General features: G+C 39.1%; 1 long non-coding RNA gene across 1 annotated transcript in view; it reads right to left on the bottom strand.

Moving 5' to 3' along the window:
- The window catches only part of LOC132841151 (uncharacterized), an 89,834-nt gene that overhangs the window by 35,939 nt on the left and 29,505 nt on the right, over positions 1-24,390 (bottom strand). The window contains exon 2 of the long non-coding RNA XR_009647866.1: positions 19,071-19,126. This is a non-coding gene — a long non-coding RNA (uncharacterized LOC132841151). The remainder of the gene's footprint in view (positions 1-19,070; positions 19,127-24,390) is intronic.

Below are 24,390 nucleotides of genomic sequence, written 5' to 3'. Positions count from 1 at the left end.
GATTATGTCTCTCACAGTGGACATGCACCTACGATGACAATTTCAGACCCCTCCATGATTTCTAAGTGGGAGAACTTGCAAAATAGCAGGGTGTTCAAATGAGTGAGCGTGTATATACTGTATATACTGTCTCATGTTCTCATGCCGATGATGAAAGCCACTCTTTTCAGTCTGAACTCACTGACCCCCTCATGTCCAGGAGCCCATTCTGCTTTATCTGGTGCTGGCAGATTTCCTTTTCAATAAAAAGCCTGTTTGGAGCCGAAACCTCCGACCTCACACTGTTACAAAGCCACGGGAAAGACTTGCCCTTTCTCTGCGTTAGTGATCTCAGCTGTGTTAGTGAACCGACAGGTGACACTAAGAGCGATAGGTGGAGCTGGATGGAAGAAGTTCCTGAAATACTTGCAGCATCTGGATGTGTGCTAGCATGTTTTTTATATATATACAGTATATACGTATATATATACAGTATATACGTATATATACGTATATATACGTGTATTTATATATATATATATATATATATATATATATATATATATAGAGAGAGAGAGAGAGAGAGAGAGAGAGAGAGAGAGAGAGAGTCCTGGCTGTGTTTTTTTTTTTTTTTATTTATTATTTTGTAAACATTACGTTGATCGCATTCTAAGGTCCTGAAACATGCTTTTTTTGTCCATCCAATTAGGTTGCAGTTTAGAGGGCAAATGAAAAAAGCTAACATGGTGGACAGATGGTGAGTTGTGAAATGTGGGGATGCAAACATACAATACAACACCATTTACTGTTTACAGCTGCAAGAACACTGTTGATACACAACTGGAAAATACAGATGCAGGTATGAAGTATCTAATGATTTACATATAATGTAATTGTTGGGAATGTCAACAAATCCCTCAGATAAATTACAGAGAAAAGACTGTATTGGGCTGTAATTACATTGTAATTACACACAGCATCGTCCACCTACTGGATTCCACAGACACACACACTCACACACAGAGCACTAGTGGAAAAATAACTTTTGGAATTAACTTTGGGAATAAATGATTTTTCCAATATGTTAAGTATTTAAATGTCAAATGAGAAAATCTAACATTCTGTCAGGACTCAGCCCGGACTTTGGCCATGTGCATTTGTTTGTGTTTTGTGTCACGTGTCTGCCCCACCCTTGTCTCTTCCTGCTCGCTTCTGCACACCTGTTCCTCATGTGTCTGATTGTTTTTTCTATTTAGATGAGCCGCGTTGCCTTGTGCAGCGCGGAATCCTCTGTTGTCTTCTGTTTTGTCCTGTCATTGTCTGTCATGTCCTAGTTTCTGTTTCGTATTTTTAAGTTATTAAAATCTGTTTTCTTTAAGCTATCCTGCATAAAATCAGACCCAAATGCAGGATAGCTAAAAAAAAACGGGGTTTATTAACTAAAAAAACCACGAAACATGGACACAGACTAGAGACAGGATAACAGAAGACAACAGAAGACAACAGAGGATTCCGCGCTGCTCAAGGCAACGTGGCTCAACTAAATACTAAATCACAACAATTAGACACATGAGGAACAGGTGTGCATAGGCAGGGAGGAAGAGACAAGGACGGGGCAGACATGTGACACAAAACAAACAAAAGCACGTGGCCAAAGTCCAGGCTGATTCTCTATTAACATATAGATAGTTACAATAGTTCGACTTAGGAATTTTCGATCTTCCGATCTTCCGAAAAATATTTGAAATTCTGCATAGCAGAAGATGCCTCGCCTCAGTCTTGATAGTGATCTACAGAGTCAGTTGTCTCTGTGTTAGAGCATGCGTTTTTTTTCTACCTACGACTAAGTTAATGTAGCCATCAATAACCTAACCTTACATACGATACAATGCAATTCTTCAATGTTTGAATGATACGTAGTTTTAATGATTTCCTTTTATGGTTACCATCATTGTTACAGTTTTTATAGTAGATAGTATATAGTAGTATATTTACTGAACAAACTTTCTAATAGATTGTATTCGCTAAATATTAACTAATTTGTTAAAGTATTAACAAAAATACAGTATACTACCCCATAATGATCATCATTCTTTAAGACTTTAAGACTAGGTCATGGAACGCATCTCCTTCGTAACTTGAGTACTAGCTGTACTAGCTGGCAGTGTTGTGGGATAATGTGCATTGGTATAGGAACAAGGAAGCACTTTTATTCCAAAACCAAAAAAAATAAAAAATAAATAATAATAATAATAATAATAATATTAATAATAATAACAACAACATCAAACATCAAATTCCCTGTAAAATGCCCTATAATTCTATATAAAGCTGTATAATGTAATCCATACACTCTAGTTTAAACTATTTTTAAAGAACATGAGTAGCATTGTTTTTAATTTAGCAATAAATAAAAAGTTAAAAAGTGTCAGGACTCTGCCCAGACTTTGGCCATGTGCCTTTTGTTTATGTTTCTTATTGGATTTTTTTTCCCTGGACTTCGCGGTTTTGGTGACATCGGTCTACATTTTTCCAGTGAGGGACGCCGCTCCGGCTCCGCTTCCGGTTTCTCCGCGGGGGGGCGCCGCCTCACTTCCTGGTTGCGGGCCATGTCACCAGCCCGAGTTTTGTTTTGTTTTTTCGGTGTTCTGTGACATCGCCCCGCACCTATCCGGTGGGGGGCATCGCTTCACATTTGGTTTCCGTGGAGAAACCACGGAAACTTCCGTCCACACTTCCTGTCCGCGGGGGGGTGTTGCAGGCCCGTGTTTTGCACCCATGATTTTTTATTTTTTTTTGTGGAGGATTTTGTTTTTCCCCTGTCCTCTCTCCCCTTTTCCTGGTTCCCGAGAGGTGGGTCTGGCCACGGTGCATCGGGGTTGGGCTCAGCCCCTCCTGATTGGTTGTGGACGTCGCTCGGCCCTCCTGTTCGGCTGTGGACGTCGCTCGGCCCTCCTGTTCGGCTGTGGACTTCGCTCGGCCCTCCTGTTTGGCTGTGGACGTCGCTCGGCCACTCTGGCTGCGCCACCATGTTCCTTGCTTCCCCCACCTGCCTCGCCGTGTGCCTTGCTCCCCCTACCTGCCTCGCCGTGTGCCTTGCTCCCTCCACCTGTCTCACCGTGTGCCTTGCTCCCCCCCACCTGCCTCGCCGTGTGCCTTGCTCCCTCCTCCCGGACCCGTTGAGACTGTCAGGAAGGATTGGCATGTCGGGAGCCGCGCCTCGAGGGGGGGGTACTGTCAGGACTCTGCCCAGACTTTGGCCATGTGCCTTTTGTTTATGTTCCTTGTTCACGTGTCTGCCCTGCCCTTGTCTTTTCCTCCCCGCCTCTGCACACCTGTCCCTTATGTCTGAATAATTATTTGTACTATTTAGTTGAGCCGCGTTGCCTTGTGCAGCGCGGAATCCTCTGTTGTCCTTGTCTGCTGTTGTCTTCGTCCTGTTTAGTGGTTGTTTAAGTTAATAAATCCTGTTTTTGTTAAGCTGTCCTGCATTTGGGTCTGTTTTTATCCCGCGTTCATGACAAAAAGAAGTAAAGAGACTCGAGCAACATAAGCAGCATTACATTTGGTGTATTCGGCTTCATCAAAAAAAAAACGATAAGATTTTTAATCAGAAGTGGGTCACTTCAAACGGTTGCCTACCATCAGCCAATCAGATTTCACCTGGAATTTGACATCATGAACACTGACAACAGCAAGAGACTCATCAAACTTTATAGCAATGTTCATTAAGGTTCCTTTATTGTGTAGCGTGGGAAGAACTGGCCACCAGGGGCGCTATTTATAAAGAGTGCTTAGACCCTACAGATTGCAGCTGGTGGCTATAATTATTCCTGGTCTGCATCCATGTAAATTTTTACACGTCGATGTGTCAGTGTTCTTCTTTTTTACTGTAACTCAAGTAGATAGTTGGGTGACTATTAATTAGCAGTCATCTTATTTATTTATTTTTTGAAGCCTTATTCCAGTAAACATATTCCATAATATGTTAAAATATAAAAAATTTTATTGCTTAAGTGTAACTACAAATCTACAAAGTGTCATCAAGTTCAAAGCAGTAAGAGACTGTGAGCACGCAGGGCCAGGATGCTTTACCGTTACTGTGTGTTTACACAGGCTGGAGATCTGTAATGATTCAACCAGAGAGTGTAGAAGTGGCCAGCACTCCCTTAGCTGGCCTCGTTGGAACAAACTGCCAAGAAACCTTACTGTGACGAGCATAAGCAAATTGTAAAATGGCTTTTGACGTTAAAAACCGGCTGTCACGATATATTAAACAGGCACGAGTAAATATTAACATCTATGAAGTTTAAGATTAACATCTTTTTTTCATCGTATATACATTAAAAATATACATATCCCTAACAACAAGCTGTAGAGTTTACAATAAAAAGTTTAACATTCTGATTTATTAGGGTTTTACATATTAACAACATACAGTATAAGCTAGTTAATGGTAAAAAGCTAGAGCTCTCTGAAGCATAAACATGGTTAAAACCTTTGTTAGACGCAATCAAAAATAATTCAGAACTCCAAACCAAAAGCAATTATTTGCCCACACTTCCTTTGCTTACCATGGGAACCTCAGATGAGAGGAAATAAAATATTGAATAAAAAATATTTTAAAAATCACACGTAGGTCCCAGATGTGTTGCAGATAATAAGCAACGTTTTCAGGATTTCATCTTACCACTGCACTCGGTGTGGTTAAAGCAGCTCAGATCAGGCCAATCAGCCAATCAGAAAGTAGGGATTACAATGTCTGACACCTAGTAGAGGCAGCTGGATATACTGTAAGCACACACCTTTTATTGGGAATCTAACTCATAGTTAGAATTCAGGCAAGAGTCAAATCATCCAATTAAAAAAAAAAAAAGGGGGGGGGGGGGGAGATTAAAGCCAGAAATAGGAAACAGGGTACTCTCAGAAACACAAGGGGGAAATGGTAAACATTTGGTAAACGTGAAGATTTAACATATAGCATGTGCAGTAAATATCAGGTGATCCAACAGGGAGAGAAATAATGACCAGAGAAGAGGTGTCAGATATGGGGGGGAGAGAGGGAGAGAGGAGGAGAGAGAGGAAGAGAGAGAGAGAGAGAGAGAGAGAGAGAGAGAGAGAGAGAGAGAGAGAGAGAGAGGAAGGGAGAGAGAGAGAGAAGAAGAGAGCCTTTGTTGTCACATATGCAGTGAAATTTTTTTTCCAAAACATCTTCAAGTTTACTTAGAAGCAGGGGTCAGAGGGCAGGGTCAGCAATGCCACAGCATCCCTCTAAGTTTAAGGGTCACGCAGTGGCAACTTGTCAATTCCGTAATTTGAACTCATGACCATTTGATCAGTATCCCAGAGACATGACCACTCAACCACAACTCCACTACAGAGTCGAAGCCAATGGGAAAGCAGCAAGCATCACTCTGAACACTCTGTACTATTTAGGATGATCTTTAGCTTGAACACTGGACCACTTTATACCAACAAAACACCTGACACCAAATAGGAATTTGTGCGCAAATATTCAGGGTTTTACTGCAACAGTATATTAATTAGACAAAGTGCACCTGTGTTTGTTTGCATGAATGTTTTTAGTAAATCAGCTGCTAAATTCCCACAATGCAAATGGCTGCTAAAACGGCTCTAATTGGTGCTTTCTAGTAAATATGGCTCTAAGTATTCACTCTTAAGAACACTCTTTTTAAATGTATGACTACAAAATACTCCCTCCCTCTCTCATTTTCTACCACTTATCCGAACTACCTCGGGTCACGGGGAGCCTGTGCCTATCTCAGGCGTCATTGGCATCAAGGCAGGATACACCCTGGACGGAGTGCCAACCCATCGCAGGGCACACACACACTCTCATTCACTCACGCAATCACACACTACGGACAATTTTCCAGAGATGCCAATCAACCTACCATGCATGTCTTTGGACCGGGGGAGGAAACCGGAGTACCCGGAGGAAACCCCCGAGGCACGGGGAGAACATGCAAACTCCACACACACAAGGCGGAGGCGGGAATCGAACCCCCAACCCTGGAGGTGTGAGGCAAACGTGCTAACCACTAAGCCACCGTGCCCCCCACAAAATACTAGTTATACTAAATTTTTTCAAGCAAGAGTGTGGCAGTGATGGCTCTAGTGGTTAAGGCATTGGGTTGTTGATCAGGGTTCAAACCCCAACACTGCTAGGCTTCCACCATTGGGCCCTTAAGCATGGCCCTTAATCCTCACTGCTCTAGAGACGCTGTATCATGTCTGACCCTGTGCTCTGACTCCAACCTCCAAAGTTGGAATATGTAAAGAATTTCACTTTGCTGTAATGTATATGTGACAAAATAAAGGCTTATATTCTACGATCACATTATTATTGTACAATAGGGTATGATATTTGATATAAAATGATGTGTGACTTTGCCATGGATATTTATTGCCTTAAATAAAAAAAAATCTCTAAAAATAAATCAATAATAATTGATGTATTATATGTTGTAATATATGTTGTATTATTCTTTGTAACTAAAGTCATTTAGGTTTGTTCAATTCCCCTACATAAAGTAGAGAACAGAGAGAAAAGTGAGAGTGCGACAGACAAAGAACGACTCATGATCTCCGTTCTCGGCCCTGATGTGGATGTTCAGTCGCGTGAAGACAAAGCATGAGTCACACATGGAATAAGTTACCAGAACAAAAATTGACTTTCCTCTTATCCACACTTACAGTACACGCACACTCACGCACACAAACACAATCTGTTCTGTGCTGTCACCCCATCGCGTCAGTTTCCTCGCCACAGAACTGGTTTAGTGACCCAGTGGACTGACCCCAAACTGTGTGAGTAATCAGCTTTGAAGAACTCACTATCGATCTATGAAATGGGAGTGAACCTGTCTATGAGTCATTTTGGGGCTTACTCACAGGAAGTTGAGGGCATGAGTGTCTGGTGCCATTGAAAGGTGTGGTGTCTGTGTGTCTACCAGAAAATGCCTATTCTGTGTCTCCAAATATTGCCAGATTTGTGTAGTACAAGAATCGTAATTAGAAAACAGGTTGATGTTCTTCTTGAGATACTTTTCTGCTATTTGAGTTAACTTTTTTTGTGCCGCTTACAGAATTATTATTATTATTATTATTATTATTATTATTATTATTATTATTATTATTTTGCACAATTCTGTCTACTCAAAAAAAATGCTAGGTGAAAATCCCATAAGATCAACATTTTCGTCAAAGACACAGAGATCACTTTGTTCCCGATTCTAATATACCTGTATGGTGATTTTATACACGTGCTTTATGATTGGCTGATTAGATAAGTGCATGAATGTGCAGGTGTACAGGTGTTCCTAATAAAGTGGACAGTGGGTGTAAATGAGAATAAATTAAAATGTAAAAACAATTCTGCACTGGCAGCCTAAAAACTAGTCTTTGGGAAAAGCGTGCATCTGGCAATCCTTTCTATCCAAGCAACACACATGGTGCTTATCATCACCTGGTTTTGGAAGGCGAACTAAAATTTCATGCAGAACTGGATGCTGCTAAAAGCCTAGCACGTCAAGTGGAATGTGAAATTAGCTGCTCGCAACCCTTTTCGTGCTGACTTTCTACTTTTTGTGCTAGAATTCAGTGTACAGGCAAGTTTTTTTTTGTGCAGAATGCCAGATTATTTCAGCTCTAAACAGGCACAATGCACTTAATATGTCTAACTCTGGTGCATTATGGGTCATATACAGTGTTACCTCAAACAGTGCAGGTGCTTTTATTTCTTTAACGTCACAGTTTTTTTTCCTTGCTTCCAATTATGCTCCCTTTTCTGAAAAAGGATGAAAGGATGTAAGGATAAAGATGGGGTCAGTATAACAGATCTGCATGGACTGATGCTGTAATTTCACATTGAATCAACTTAATCAGTCCAGGTGTTCAGTGTGTGTGTGTGTTGTATTGCGAAGGATTTAACGGACTAAACTGTCAGGTATTTCAGATATAGATGTTCTCTGAAAATTCAGTCATATAATTTATATCACTTTGTGCTCTGAAAAACTGACATCTTAGCGAGTGAAAACATCTTGAATATAAATTACAGTAAATGGAAAATATGCTTTTTGAGCCTATTTTTAAACATTATTACTAAACTTAATTTTCTATTTGACTTGTAACAATCAAGATATATCGAATAAATGTACCTCGCGGGTCAAGTTTCGCGGTTCAAGTTTCGCGGCCTCAGTGCATCTGTGATTTTTTAAAGATTATTCATCGAAAAATAAAAATAACAACGGTTTCCCAGGATGCCAGACAAAGAGAGAAACTCTCTCAGAGACTTTGTACATACCCACGAGCACTCAGACAAGGCACGGGATTGGCTCCCGGCGTGAGATCTGAGCTGATTGGCTGCGCATCATCGCATCCTCTCCCAGCTTCTTCCCTTGTTGTACTGTATCTCGCCACTCTCGTTCACGCTGTCAACTGTGTCTCGCGTATTGTGTTTTCGTTAAGCCCTTACAATGCCTCCCAAGCGCCGTGCGCTTGCAAAAGATTCCACTAGTGAGCCAAAGAGGAAGATTATGACCATAATTGAAAAGGTCAAACTTTTAGATATGTTAAAACAGGGCAGAAGTTATGTCGCGGTGGCACGCCATTATGGAGTGAATGAATCGACAGTGCGCTACATCAAAAAAGACGAAGATAACATCTGCAAAACCGCTGCAATAAGCTTCAATAAAGAAGCGAAACGTGTGGTAACTCTGCGTAATAAGAGAATTGTGAAAATGGAAGCTGCATTAGCCTTGTGGGTTGCTGATTGCAGGAAAAAAACGTGAGTTTGGACACTAATATGATCAGGACATAGTCCAAATCTCTCTATGATCAAACCTTGCCCGATGACGACGACAAAGGAGATGCTGAAGAAGCCGCTGAAGACGATCCTGACGAACCTCAAGCCAGTACTAGCTCTGCCATGAGTGATTCACCTCCTCGAGGACGAGGCTTTATAGCCAGCAAAGGCTGGTTCGATAAATTTCAAAAGAGATACGACCTCAAAAGCGTCCCTTTGTATGGTGATGCTGCCTCTGCCGACACCGATGCTGCTCGTCGTTACGTGGAGGATGAGTTTCCTAAGCTCATCAGTGATGGCGGCTACTTCCCTGAGCAAGTTTTTAACATGGACGAGACAGGCCTCTTTTGGATGCGGATGCCTTCTCGTACATTCCTCTTCAAGGATGATGTGAAGAGGCCAGGCTTCAAGGCCCACAAGGACCGTGTCACTCTCATCATGTGTGGCAATGCTGCAGGCTTAATGCTTAAACCAGGCCTTATTTATAAGGCCAAAAATCCATGGGCCTTAAAAAACAAAACTAAGGCTCTGCTCCCTGTGTATTGGATGCATAACTCTAAGGCCTGGATAACGAAAGCCCTGACCCTCGAATGGTTCCTCCATTGCTTCACTCCCCAGGTGAAGCTGTATCTGGCTCAGAAGGGCCTCCCTTTTAAGGTCCTTCTCTTGATGGACTGTGCAGGAGACCATGCAACAGACCTGCAATATGATGGGGTTCAGATCGAGTTTCTGCCCCCTAACACCACATCTCTAATTCAGATGATGGATCAAGGTGTCATTCGTGCCTTTAAGGCACTCTACACTCGTTCCACGATGGAGGGCCTCATCGTGGCAGTTGACGACGACGACAAAGGCTTCACCTTGAAAAAGTACTGGCGTAACTACAACATTGCGTCATGCTTGACTAATATCCAGCAAGCACTGAAGGACATGAAAACTGAGACCATAAATTCTTGCTGGAAGAAATTATGGCCTAACGTGGTGCATGACTATGCAGGCTTCACTCCTGACGAAGTTCATCACTCGGCGGTGGAGAAGGCGGTGAGGATGGCTCGCATCATCAGGGATGAAGGATTCGTCGACATGACGGAAGAAGACGTCAACAGCCTTATCGATACCCACTCGGACCCACTGACAGATGAAGACCTCCTTGAGATGACGAAGTCTGCAAGTGAAGAAGAAAGCGAAGAAGAGCAAGACGAAGAAATTGAAGAGCGTGGCCTTACCTTGGAGAACCTGCAACAATTGTGCAACATGGCAAGGGCAATGCAACGATTTGCACAAGACATCGACGATAATATGGTTCGAGCTGTCAAGTTTAGCAACAGTGTTGACGGGGTTATGTCCTTGTACAAGGGCATTTTGCAGCAAAATAAAAAAACGAAAGCAACTACCCATCACCATGTTCTTCTCCAAGTTAAAAACCACAACTACACCATCAGCGCCTCCAGCAGAAGAGCCTCCGAGTGAACCTGAAGCCTCTACGAGTGGAGTGGGAGCCTCTTCTCTGCCACCACCAGCCTCTTTGCCTCTCTCAGAAACAAATGTTGACCAGCGCCGATATCTGACGATGAAGCGCTTCCCGAACTGATTTTAAGGCCTCATTATACCTGTGCAGTAACACCATCATCATCATCATTCATCATCACATCGTCTCGTCATTGTCATCGTCATTACTGGAGTCAAGTCTCAAGATACTACTGTCATTAGTGAGTGTAGAACACCATAATACGTATCGTATGAGAGAGAGAGAGTGAATGTATAATATTAAGGTTTTATAGTTAAATAGATTTAAGTAAAATATATGTGAGTGAGAGAATGTATAATATTAAGGTTTTATAAGTAAATAGATTTAAGTAAAATATATATATATATATATATATATATATATATATATATATATATATATATATATATATATAATTAGTTTTATATAATTATACAATAGTTTTATATAATTATACAATATAGGGCTACTGCTACTGCTATTACTACTGCTACTGCTACTATTACTACTGCTATTAATACTGCTACTGCTACTATTACTACTGCTATTACTACTGCTACTGCTGCTATTACTACTGTTACTGCTACTGCTACTATTACTACTGTTACTGCTATTACTACTGCTATTACTACTGCTACTGCTACTGCTGCTATTACTACTGTTACTGCTTCTGCTACTATTACTGATATTACTACTGTTACTGCTACTGCTATTATTACTGATATTACTACTGCTACTGCTATTACCTCTGCTACTGCTATTGCTACTGCTACTGCTGCTATTACTACTGCTATTACTACTGCTATTATTACTGCTACTGCTGCTACTGCTATTACTACTGTTACTGCTACTGCTATTACTACTGATATTACTACTGCGACTGCTATTACCTCTGCTACTGCTATTACTACTGTTACTGCTACTGCTATTATTACTGATATTACTACTGCTACTGCTATTACCTCTGCTACTGCTATTGCTACTGCTACTGCTGCTATTACTACTGCTATTACTACTGTTACTGCTACTGCTATTACTACTGATATTACTACTGCTACTGCTATTACCTCTGCTACTGCTATTACTACTGTTACTGCTATTGCTACTGCTATTACTACTGTTACTGCTATTGCTACTGCTATTACTGCTGTTACTGCTATTACTACTGATATTACTACTTCTACTGCTATTACTACTACTGCTACTGATATTACTCTTACTATTACTATCACTATATCATTACTACTGCTATTACTACTGTCTCTATAACTACTACTGCTTCTATTACTGCTATTACTTTCTCTAGCTGGTCAAAATATCCGATAACTCAAATACGCTGATCTGCACCGTCAACCACACTTCCAGTGGCCTCTGAGTCATGTCCTTCACACACACACACACACACACACACACACACACACACACACACACACACACACACACACACACACACACACACACCCTTTGACTCAGATCTTACACATATTTATGGGCAAGCATGCACAGTGTGGAATATGTGGGCCACACACCCATTCTTGCCCTCCAAAGAAGGACACACACACACGCACTCACACACACACACACACACACACACACGCACACACAAATAATTTTGCATATATATAATTTCTGACAGTTATTAAACTTTCCCTGAGATCGACACCACTGAAAACCCACGTTATGGGCCTGTAGAGCAAAGTGCCTTTCTGCTCCAGTCGACCACGTTGAAGAGAGGGGGTGTTAGGACTGTCTGTGCAGAAACACACACTGTGTACTGAATATCTACAAAAGTGACAAATTTTTGTCATAATAAACTTGATGCTAAATATTCATTCATACTTAAATATTCATGTATTCTTCTAATGTAAGTGCTGGATCCTGGTTGCAGTAAATCCTGAGCTTAGTCCAGGAAGACTGGGAATGAGGTTGGGTCCTTCTAAATCCTGCTTTGGGGGTTGGAGGAAATCAGAAAGCCTCATGGACACGGAAAGAACATACAAATCTCCACACAGAAGATAACCTAAAACCCTAAAGCTGTTGGATGGCAATACTATCCTGCTGCTTTTACACATGAACCCACAGTCTTTTAAACATACTGTAGATGTGTCAGTGTTGGTCTATTCAGTATTAATGGCCTCCCAGATATCATATACAGGGTGTCAGGAAGCTATATTAGATCTGTTAACATGAAGGTCCTAACTTTTAATCATCTGCAACACTTTTCTGGCATAAAAGAACCTTGGCCCATTTTTCCCCCCCTAGAGTCTTGAACACCCAGAAAACTTCAGCTGAACCAAATGCTCATAGAACCGGAACATTCTGCTAACCTCGAATTTAGTCAGTTGGGGAGCTGATATATTGTAAATGTTATGCTTGAAAAGAGCATGAGAGACAGAATCTACATTTGCTATACAGTACATTCTGTCAGCCAGCCAGTTATTTCTCGCTCTAAAATGTCAAGCTGTAATAAAATCTAATCATATGTTATTACAAAAAGGTGACCACAAACAGAGAAGGGTTGAATGCCTGGAACACCCCATATGAAGGTTAAAACACTAATCTATTCAAACAATCCCAAAGGAATTATTTTTTTCTTAGAGTTTAGAGGCTCGGATGCAGCTGCTGAAATTCAGCATGTGTTATGATAGACTCACTGGACAGGCATCTTTTACTCAAGGACTTTTAATATGCATCCAAATTAAATTAATTCTACTCTCTCTCTCTCTCTTTCTGTGTGTGTGTGGTGTGTGAGTGGCTCAGCAGTTGGTAAGGGTATAATGCATTGGTATGTTCAGTATGTGCCTTTTGTCACTCCTGGAGAAACAACGATAAAGCTATTGCAAAACCCGTGACCCATGGATGGAAATAAATATCTTAAACATCACAAAACACACACACACACACACACACGGAGTGAGATATACTTATGCATACTTACATGTACACCCATTACAACCATGTGTAAAATGAGACCTTAGTTAAACAGAATACCAGTGTCCCTTTCAATGTGTCAGACTGTGTGTGTGCGTATGTGTATTAAGCACAGCCTTTTGAATGGTAAGTCTCCACAAAGTACATTCCTGATAGGTGTCCCTACAATGTATAAAAATGTGTGTGTGTGTATGTGTGTGTGTGTGTGTGTGTGTGTGTGTAGACACTCATTTTTCTTACTATAATTCTGGCGACCTTACATATTTCATTGATATATCATTTCTATGGCAACACCTAAATCTAACCTTAACCTGAGGAATGATTCATTTATCTTATTTTATTTTATTGATTTTACCTTAATCAAAACTGCAGTTTAAGAAAATTCAGCTTAACTTATGAGGACCATCCCACCCAATGTCCTCACAAGGCATCACACGTTCTTACCTCTGTCATTTAGTACCAACCAGGATATAAAAACAGAAACATTTTTGTGGAGTTTAACTCAGTGGGGACATAGTGAGGGTTGTGTTTTGATGGACGTGAGGCACACGTCTCAAAAAGTTAACGTGGACTTAGTAGTAAAAATAGTAATGTATCTGTTCTGTTTGATGAGTTGAATGACCACAAACAACTCAGAAATTACTTCTGTATGAATTGGCTTTTAAAACCTGAAACTGTTACTAAAACTGATTCAGGATGAATGGAAATTTGGAAAAGTAGACCAGCTATGCTATATGGGTTAGAGACTGTAGCAGTGAGGAAAAGACATGAGGCAGAGATGGAGGTAGCAGAGATGAGGATGTTGAGGTTCTCTTTAGGAGTGACGAGGATGAACAGGATTAGGAACGAGCACATCAGAGGGACAGCTCAGGTTGGCTGTTTTGGGGACAAGGTCAGAGAGGCTAGGCTTTTTGAGATGGTTTGGACATGTACAGAGGAAGGAGATTGTTATATTGGTAGAAGGATGTTGGAGATGGAGCTGCCGGGTAAGAGGTCAAGATGAAGGCCAAAGAGGAGATACAGTATATGGATGTGTTGAAAGAGGACATGAAGGTAATGGTGTGAGAGTAGAGGATGCTGAGGATGGAGTTAGGTGGAAACAAAAGATTCTCTGTTCTACCCCTTATGGGAAAAGCCGAAAGTTGAAGAAGAAGCAATTACTAAGATTAAACATCTGAGGACCTATTTACAGTGTCCTGTTTATTAGGTCTATGGAAACATTCAGAAACTAAAGAAGATACATAGCTAGGAAATATTGCTAGTTACAACATGAAACAGTTCTAAAAGCTTTGTTTGTGGATATGTAGCCAAGTGCTTAAGGTGTTGGGCTAACAATTGGAAGGTTGTGAGTTTGAATCCGAGGTCCACCAAGGCTATCCCTGTTGGGCCCGTGAGCGTGTTGTGATTGAGATAATAAGGTGTGCATGGGGAAAAAAGAGGCTGGAGAGAGAAAGGCTGCTATCATGTGAGTGATTGTATTGCACAAAGTTAAAGCTAACTTTGAACAGTATGCTCTTAAATTACTGTGTTATAAGAGGAATTAAAGACTTTGGGACACTCTGTCACTGGAAAATAATCAGGTTTTGGATGGGACCAGTAAAAGTAAAGCATGTTTTATTGCTTAATTCTCCATCAGCAAAACCCTTTCGTCCTTCTTCTCTTTAAGAAGAAATTATCCATAGCCGTTAGCCATTTTATCCAATCATTTTGTTTCCTCTAATTTTCAAACCAAACAATGATCAACTAATATAGAAGATAAAACTATAACCTATTGCTTATTCTTGCTCTGTTGCCCTATCATATGCCCTATAAATGCATATTGTTAAACAGTATTTGACCTTTTTTAATATGTTTAGAAACTGATCAGAAAATTGAGTGACGCAACAAACTCTAAATACCGGATATTACTTTCTCACACAGTTAGCAGAAAATTTAATACAACAGCTTTGGTTAGAATTGGTCTCAGCTCTGACTGTGTGTATTCTCATGAATATTGCTCAGTGTAGCAGCTGTCATGATGATATCTAGCCTTAGAACCTTAGTGAGATAGTGATTTCGGATTAAACACGTTTTTCGTTCTTTTCTCAGTGACCTGTCTAAAATATTGTACATGGAAAACATATGCCACAGATGCAGCAGACAGGGATGAGGCTATAAAAAAAAATTGAATAGCTACTGTAAATAATGTTTTGATGATGCTCAGTAGATATAAATAGCATGCAGTCATGCGCCTGTCTTTCCAGACATCTTCATTACCATATTTCTTCACAGACATCACCAGGATGACTCTATCACTGCTGTTAGGATGCGTGTATGTGTCTGTCGGGGGGCTGTCTCAATGTGATGACTTCTTCAAGAGTGAAGGGAAGGTGTGTGTGTGTGTGTGTGTATGTGTGTGTGTGTGTGTTGAGAGGAAGCTTTGTGTGTGTGAATTTGTGTGTGTGTGTTGAGAGCAAGCAAATTAGATGGTGCTGTCTCCATGTGATGCCTTCTTCAAGAGAGAAAAAAGGGAAGTGTGTGTGTGTGTGTGTGAGAGAGAGAGAGAGAGAGAGAGAGAGAGAGAGAGAGCGAGAATGAAGGAGAGTAAATGTGACGGCACTCTTGAGGGGGGTCTTCAGAATGGCAGATCAGATAGAGGTCAGGTAAAGAAGCAGCAACGACATAAAAAGATGGAAAGCCACAAAACCTTCGGCTGTGTTCCAAACACTCACCGAAGCGCACTTCATCAGTCATCAGTCCTAGTCAGTGACCTGAATCACATTGGATTCAGGAGAGCATGCAGTAGATGTGACAACACCTGGACTGGGGAAAGCTGAATATAAAAAGCTGTGCTCTAGTGTGCACACTTATTGAAGATTTATCACTTCCTTGTTAGGCTTAAAGCAGCTGTTCTGGATGAAAGGAACAAAGGGATTTTGGGAAATGCGGTGTGATGGGTTTGGACAAGGTTGATAAAGTAGTTTCTTGCCTCAGCAAAATTTCCTGCAATAGGAGAACGTGCTTTGAGAGAAATGTGTGTGTGCGCGCGTGTGTGTGTGTGTATGAAATGGACAAAGAGTTATCCATAGAGATCAATAATAGTAACAGCAATAAGTACTCTGTCCAAATAACCCCAATTCACTTTCACTTCCTGTTCTTTTTTCCTCTTCCTCCCCCACTATTTCCTCATCTATTCTTATACGCAACAAGCCTTTCCTTTTACACTAATTTCCTCAGGGTCTTTCTCTCTCTATTTCTCCATGATCTCTTCATATTAATTTTTTATTTTCTGTCTTGTTTTAGTCCATAAATGGTGTAACCCTTTGTCTCTCTCAGTCTTCCTCTTCCATTCTTTAATTACTCCCATGTTTTTTTTTTAATTTCCTTAACAGAAACATCTGTTAAACCCTCTCCATTCTGAACCGCCTCCTTTTTCATTCTACGTCTTCCTCCATACTTCTCTCCTCATTTTTTTCATTCTTCTTAGTTTTTTCTCTTTTTTCTTCTTCTTCTTCTTCTTCTTCTTCTTCTTCTTCTTCTTCTTCTTCTTCTTCTTCTTTCAATTTCCTCTCCTTATTTCTCTAACTTTACTTCCATGTCTCTCCTCCTTCTTTCCCTTCTTCTGCTATTCAAGTCCTCTACATTTCCCCATTCATCTGTGTCTTTTTGTTCCTTTCCTTATTTTCTTCTGTACCTTGTTTCAGTGCTTTGGGAAGCATTTTCTTCTACTTCTGTCATCTCTTCTTCTTCTTCTTCTTCTTCTTCTTCTTCTTCTTCTTCTTCTTCTTCTTCTTCTTCTTCTTCTTTTCTCTGCCTGCATGTATTCATCCCTTCTTTGTACCTCTATTTTATCCTTCTTCTCTCTTTCCGTATCTTCTTCTTCTTGCTTTACAGTTTTAAATACCAATTCCTACCTCACAATTCCTCCATTTCCTCAATTTCCCTCCACCTTTTTGTTCTCTTCTTCCTCTTCCTTTCACTCCGCCTTTTTGTTCTCTTCTTCCTCTTCCTTTCACTCCACTTCCTCCTCTCTTTATCCTATAAGAAGCCTTTTCATCCTACCTATTCCTCTGATTCTTTTCTATTTCCCATGTTTCTTTCTATATCCTGTTTGAAATCCTTCACTCTACTTTTAATTTCCTCTCTCTCTCTCTCTCTCTCTCTCTCTCTCTCTCTCTCTCTCTCTCTCTCTCTCTCTCTCTCTCTCTTTCTCTCTCTCTCTCTCTCATTGCCCTCGCCTTGCTGCAGTGCTCTCTGATTGGTTAAAAATGCAACTCGAACCACTTTAACTCCAGCCCATTGGCTGTCACTCTGACTCAGCATGAGCGCCGAGGTGTGATGTGAACGTGCCCTGTCTCCGTCTCTTCCCAAGGGGCGTGAAGAAGACACAGTGGGCATGTCTCCCTAGGCGAGTCCCTGGATGACCGGGAGCTTATCCTGGTGCCTTGAAGATTAAGGCATATTCGATCAGGCATTTGATCGCAAGCAGCTGGATCACAGTGAGATGTGAGACTGAGAGACTGCTGAGCAAGAATGCTGAGTCATGGTTTCTAGTTAAGATTTCTCTCTCTCTCTCTCTCTCTCTCTCTCTCTCTCTCTCTCTCTCTCTCTCTCTCTCTCTCTTTCACCAAAGTAAATGTACTAGTGTCCCAAATAGTTTTTAATGAATAAGTTCAACTGAATGTTAAAATAGATGAAATGAAGTGTTTTTTGTTTCTTTTTTCCTTTTTCTTTTATTTATTTCACATTAAAGCTATCACATAAAATCAATAATAAATCTATAATACAGTTCGACATTGATCTTAAATTCGTGACTACAAACTAAACTATAAACTATGTGCTTTGGCGACAATATCATTATTAAATCATGCCAATAAAGCACACTTTGGAATTGAACTAGTGAGAATGTCCTCATAGATCTTGGCCAAAAAACACAAACGTCAGACACCTGAAATGTCTCATGGTCACAAAGTGAATCCCAGTTCATAAGTGAGTCCCAGTGAATCAAAGTTCGAATCCTAGAACCACTACGCTGCCACTGCCGGGCCCCTGAGCAAGGTCCTTAACCTCCAACTACTCTCTGTCATCTGCCAAATGCCATAAATATAAACATAAATGAATAAAAGTGTTTATTTATTTTCTTTGATTTTTTCATTTCACCTTTTAAGGTGAATATTCGAGTAGTTTTGTTGTCACTGTTAAAAAAAAGAAAGAGCTTTTTTACAGCAGTTTACACGAGTACAAAGCATTCATCAGAGCATCGGGTCAGAAGGATAAAACCTCAGTCCGATCTAAAGACGAAGAGCTATTCTGTTAAAGGTTATAGCAAAAGAAAATGTATGTTAAAAAAAAGCTGGATATTTTAACCTGTTGTCAAAACTTTATATTTGTATGTGTATTGTATAAATATTTCTAACTTTTCATGCTAGTTGCCTCGTGTGAATTTGCCAACGTGAGACAACGGGGATAATGTGTTACAATGCTTTATTATTCATACTCTGCACCAAAGTGCCCCAGAGCTCCTAAAATCCACATTGGGGTGTGGTCTTTAGAAAAAAATCCCTGCACACAATAAGATGACAAAGCAAATTCGCATCCACACACACACACACACACATTTGCCCAGCTATATCCGGCTGAGTCATAGGTTTGAACTGCAATGAGTTGGTGTTCAACCACTCCTTATTTTCACCCCTTCCTGTCCTCCTAACACACTTTTTGCTGGCTCATGTTTGAACACACACACACACACACACACACACACACACAAAACGATACTGATGTGCCAGTCTGCCACCTGCAGATTTACAGGGGTATTGCTTTCCATCATAAACATAAACTACTCACCATAAAGACAGCTATAGTCTGTGCTTCATCAATCCTGGGAATCCCTGTGCTGGTATCTGTAAGGTACACACACACACATACACACACACACACACACACACACACACACACACACACACATTAGTCCTATCATCTATCGATATTTGAAAAAAAAAATCTGAGATGAACTTTCAGGTTACTACGGCTGTAGCCTGCTAAGTGCACTTAGCATGATGTGCAAACTGTGGTTAAAAATCAGGTAGAAATAGTCAACCACAGAAATAAAGAACTGCAAGTGCAGTTCAATGAACTAAATGAATACTTACTTAAATATAAACTAATGATGAGTTAAGATATGTAGTAATCATGAACTAATGAAGGGCTAACCTTAGCTAAAAAAAAAAAAAAAAAAAAAAAAACATGCATGAATAACAACCACCAAAAACCAAGTACATTTTAGTGTAATGTCTGATGAATTTGAATTTGATGGTTTTTGCATAACATTATATGCAAAAACCCCAGAAAACAAATCTTATAGAACGTGAAATTTAAATGTTAATAGATAAACTTGAGCAACCTTGAGCACATACTTTCAAATACAGTGGGATTTGAAGAGAAATGTATGGAGAGTGGTTGGTGTTTATCATTACTTCAACCTTCTATGTTCAATAACAAAGATCAGTGTGAATTATAAAAATAATCCCACGCCATCTAATGATGTTTGTGTACACAGCTGCATTATACAATATAAAAAATTAGAAATGATGTACATTTTATTATTATTCTTTCTTATAGAGCATGTTTGATTTAGTTAACTGCTGCATATTAATTCATAAATTAACTAAGAAACGTATTCCAATAATTAAGGTGCTTGTTATTCATATATAAATTCATAAGACTCTTAGTTAAGGTTAGCTCTTCATAAGTGTATGATTTGAACATGACTTAATTTATCATAACTCATATTAATTCAGGAATTAATACAGGATTATTTATGCACTGTCATTATAAAGTGTTACCTAAATATCAGTTCAGCAGCCCAGTGCTACAGGAACACCATGCAACTAGGAAACTGCCTTTGAACACCACTTAGAATAACCGGCATGGCCCTAATTTACACCTTGTTTTAGGAGGCAATCAAAATCACACATTAAAACATCCATCCAGTATATCAACCAAAATATATTATCAGTGACAGTAAAGATTTGGCTTTCCCCATGATCCTCCAATATATATATACACGTACATGGTGGTGAAATCACATGTTTAAGCTTGTAGACCAGTTTCATACACATCACACTGTGTTGCATTCATGCAGAATGTCGTGTAATTACATAATTACTGTGCAAAAAAAACCCAGGTGCAAACAGCTTGTACATCTGGCCCGCTTCTACCCCACTTAACAGAGGGGGTTGGATCTTGAGAGGAAACGAAAAGCTTATTATTATGTTCATTGCAACTGTACTTCACCTCACAGACAACAAAAGGATCGGAAATAATACAAGCTGCTCCCTCAAATGAATGAATTAATATACTAATGAAATTATTAAATGAATGTTTTAATATTGTTGGGTCGATTAGCAAAAACAAATGATTTAACAAGTTTTTATAGAACAATAGTTTCAGCTTTAGTCGCTTGCACCAAAATCTGCCATATGAATCTTTTACTGACTGTAGCCAATTTGTTGTGTCTAATTTATCAGCTATTTGTGAAAATGGACAAGCACTAGTTTTCCACTATGTAGATTTACAGATAGAACTCATTTCATTCATACACAATTTGCATTAATCATCCTCTACACTTTAACAGTCTTAGACTCTAATTACAGAACCACTGTTGAAGGTTAGACCCCACTAATCATCATTGTTCCCAATAGCCAATCACTAATTACCAGTGTTTCCAACAGCCAAATACTAATTAGTATTTTTTTCTCAAAACTAATCACTAAACTTTATTAATCAAGCACCTTTCACCGTTGTTCCCTTTTCCCAATCAATAATACCCATTTTTCCTCAAAACCTTATCATCATAATTCTTTTATCATCATTAATCTCATGAATAAAGCACTGATCACCACTGTTCCCCTTATGTTTGCTCTTACAGACCAATCCATGATCAACATTGCTCACACTAACCAATCACTGATCACCCTTGTTACCAAAAAATCAATCACTAATCATCATTGTTCTTAAAAAAACCCCATTACTGTTCACTATGCCTCCCATCGTCCAATCACTGATCACCGTTGTTCCCAAGGACCAATCTCTTATTATGTTTGCTCTTACTGTACCAACCAATAACTAATTTCCATTGTTCCCACCAACCAATCACTAATCACAATGGTCTTAAAAACCCATTAATGATCACTACTCCTACGATCGTCCAATCGCTAATCACCATTGGTCTTAATAACCTTTTACTGATCACCATACTTCCCATCCAATCACGGATCTCAATTGTTCCCAAGGACCAATTGCTTATTACTATTGTTCCCAAAACACTATCACTGATCATCATTGTTTCAACAATCAATCACAATTCTGTGTCTTTTTGCCAAAAGACCAAAGACAACTAATTTCTATAAGAAACAATTCTACTTCTAAATAATAATCTTTTCTACGATCTGGATTTTCTACGATCTGATGCATCTTTTAGACAATCTTCCCTCTGCATTTAACACATGTTGATATGCAAATGCTTTGACAATTTCTTTAATATTTAAATGAGTCATTACAACATTATCTGGCAACTGGTGACATTCGGGGATTGCATTAGCTTCATACTCATGAAAACATATAAAGTGTTTCTCCACTGCATCTGTGTTTAAAACCTCCAGCAACACTGTGTCATAATGGTCCTCTAGGTACCTGATCACATGGTCATAGGTATGCATCATCATGCTCCAACTCAGTGTATATAATACAGTAAGTGTTAAATCTTTTCTATAGTACAATCGATCAAAATGCCTACAGAAAATAGAAATAGCTGAAAAGCCGACGGGTGTGTGTGTGTGGGGGGGGGGGGGGGGGGGGAACGTTGTGGCAGAGGAGACAGACGAGGAGACAAACACTGCAGTGATGTCTGATATTAGAGAGCACACAGCAGCACGGTAATCTGTAGTTCGCAGCATCTCTTGCACTTTCATACCTGTCGCATATAACCGTCAGTTCTCCAATGTTTTTTGATTATTTTCTTATTTATGTGCACGAATATGTGTGAGGGTCTTCCACTCTTTATCGTCAGCTTTATTATTCCTCTGTCTCTATCTCTCTCTCTCTGATGGAGGGAGGGAAGGCATATCTGCAATGGTTGCCATGGCACCAGACAGCTCTGTTTCTGTCAGTGTACATGAGTAAACGTGTGTGTGTGTCTACTACTCCATGAATTTGTGAGACAGCGTGATTACATGTGCTAGCCTGCCATTCAGCTGCCGTCTCGTTAACGGGCTGGCTTCGGAGAGCTAATTAACACGCTGTCCATTCATTCAGACAGCCACACACAGCCGATAGGTAATTAAAGGCCGTCTGAAAATGACACGTTTATGCAGACTGGCAAGCTGTGTGTGTATGTGTGTGTGTACACAACATGGAGCTCTGTGTGGCTTGCTTCTAAATTATCTGAGAGAAATTGATCACAGTGATCAATTTAAGTGTGTGTTTGTGTGTGTGTGTGTGTGTGTGTGTGTGTGTGTGTGTGTGTGTGTGTGTGTGTGTGCGCGTGTGCACAACTTGACTGTTGGACACCTTTTCATTCTCTACTGTGGGAAGGTTCATAATCGGTTGCTGCAAAAAGAGCAATTCGGACCAAACGCTTCAGGGTTCAGCAAAACAAAGCATTCTGCAGCATCAGGTTTAGGGGTGATGTGATCCAGAAGCATGCTAGCATATGTAAGGTCTATCTATCTATCTATCTATCTATCTATCTATCTATCTATCTATCTATCTATCTATCTATCGAGCAAGTAATTAGTAATAAATACCATCAATGGTGGATTACATTTTGGAGGGGAAAAGAATCTAAACCTGTAACAAACAAAAAAAAAACCTGGAATATTATAATGCAGATCTTTATATATATATAAACAAATTTTGGTTATATTTTATTGTTCCAATTTACAATATGTATTTTTTTTATTATTTGCAGTTTTGTATAAGTCACCTTTTTTTTTGCTTATATTGTAGCATATATAGTTTTCTTCCTCTATTTTAAAGTGCTTCAGTTCCAAAAAAAAGTAGTTTAAAAAAAAAAAAATAAAAAATCAATATCAGATTAAGGTTTCGGTATTTTGAAATAATATATTTATTATATTATAAACATATAAATATTATTTCTTTTCCAATACTTAAACCTTGAGTAGATTCATTCTTTATCATGCCTTTGCCTCTCAGTAATAGAGGTTTTAGCATGATATGACTAAATATCTATGGAACTGATGTTGAATTATCATCATAAACAGTAAAGAAACTGATTAAATTTTGAATTTGAGACGATCACAGCAAGGTCACATGTCTGTAAGAGGTTGTTGTTTTCATAGCTAACTTCCTGTTCAAAATCACTTTTAAGGAATGCAAATTATTCACAAGAAGGACTAGACATCCTTGTTGACAGCATTGTTGTCAAGTTTAACATGCAATCTAAACTTATAGTATATACTATAAGTATATACTATATACTATAGTATATACACTAACATACTATACACTAAATATTCAGCATTGTTTCCAGTAACAGTTCACCACAAAGTGTTTTATTTATCTCTAAATATTTTTCTTATTAAACTGTGTATATATATTTATTTATTTTTTGTTATAATAACTATATAATAACATCATAGTATACATAGTATAATAACATCATATATATATATATATATATATATATATATATATATATATATATATATATATATATATATATATATATATATATATATATATATAACATAAAAAATTATATATCTTTTTTGTTATTATTTATTTATTTATTTATTTATTTATTTGTTTGTTTGTTTATTTGGATTTGTCTATAGATCTGTATTAAGTGGCCCTGATTCTCATGCTCTCGTTAATGGCATCATAGTCAAGATACTGTACTGTATACTGTTGTATTACTGTTGTAATATATCATAATGTTACAGATATACTGTATGGGACTAGTGGTACACTATGATTAGGAAATTTGTTATTAGTATTAAGTTATGCTTGTATACTAATATATTCCAGTTTGTAATAGAAAAGAATCCATTTAAAGTGAAAATCTTTTCTTCTGTCTCCCCTCCACACACACACACACACACAGACACACACACACACACACACACACACACACACACACACACAC

Source organism: Tachysurus vachellii, chromosome 26, assembly GCF_030014155.1.
Source record: "Tachysurus vachellii isolate PV-2020 chromosome 26, HZAU_Pvac_v1, whole genome shotgun sequence".
NCBI lineage: Eukaryota > Metazoa > Chordata > Actinopteri > Siluriformes > Bagridae > Tachysurus > Tachysurus vachellii.
Note: the sequence above shows the minus strand (reverse complement) of the source record. Positions and strands in the feature narration are given on the sequence as shown.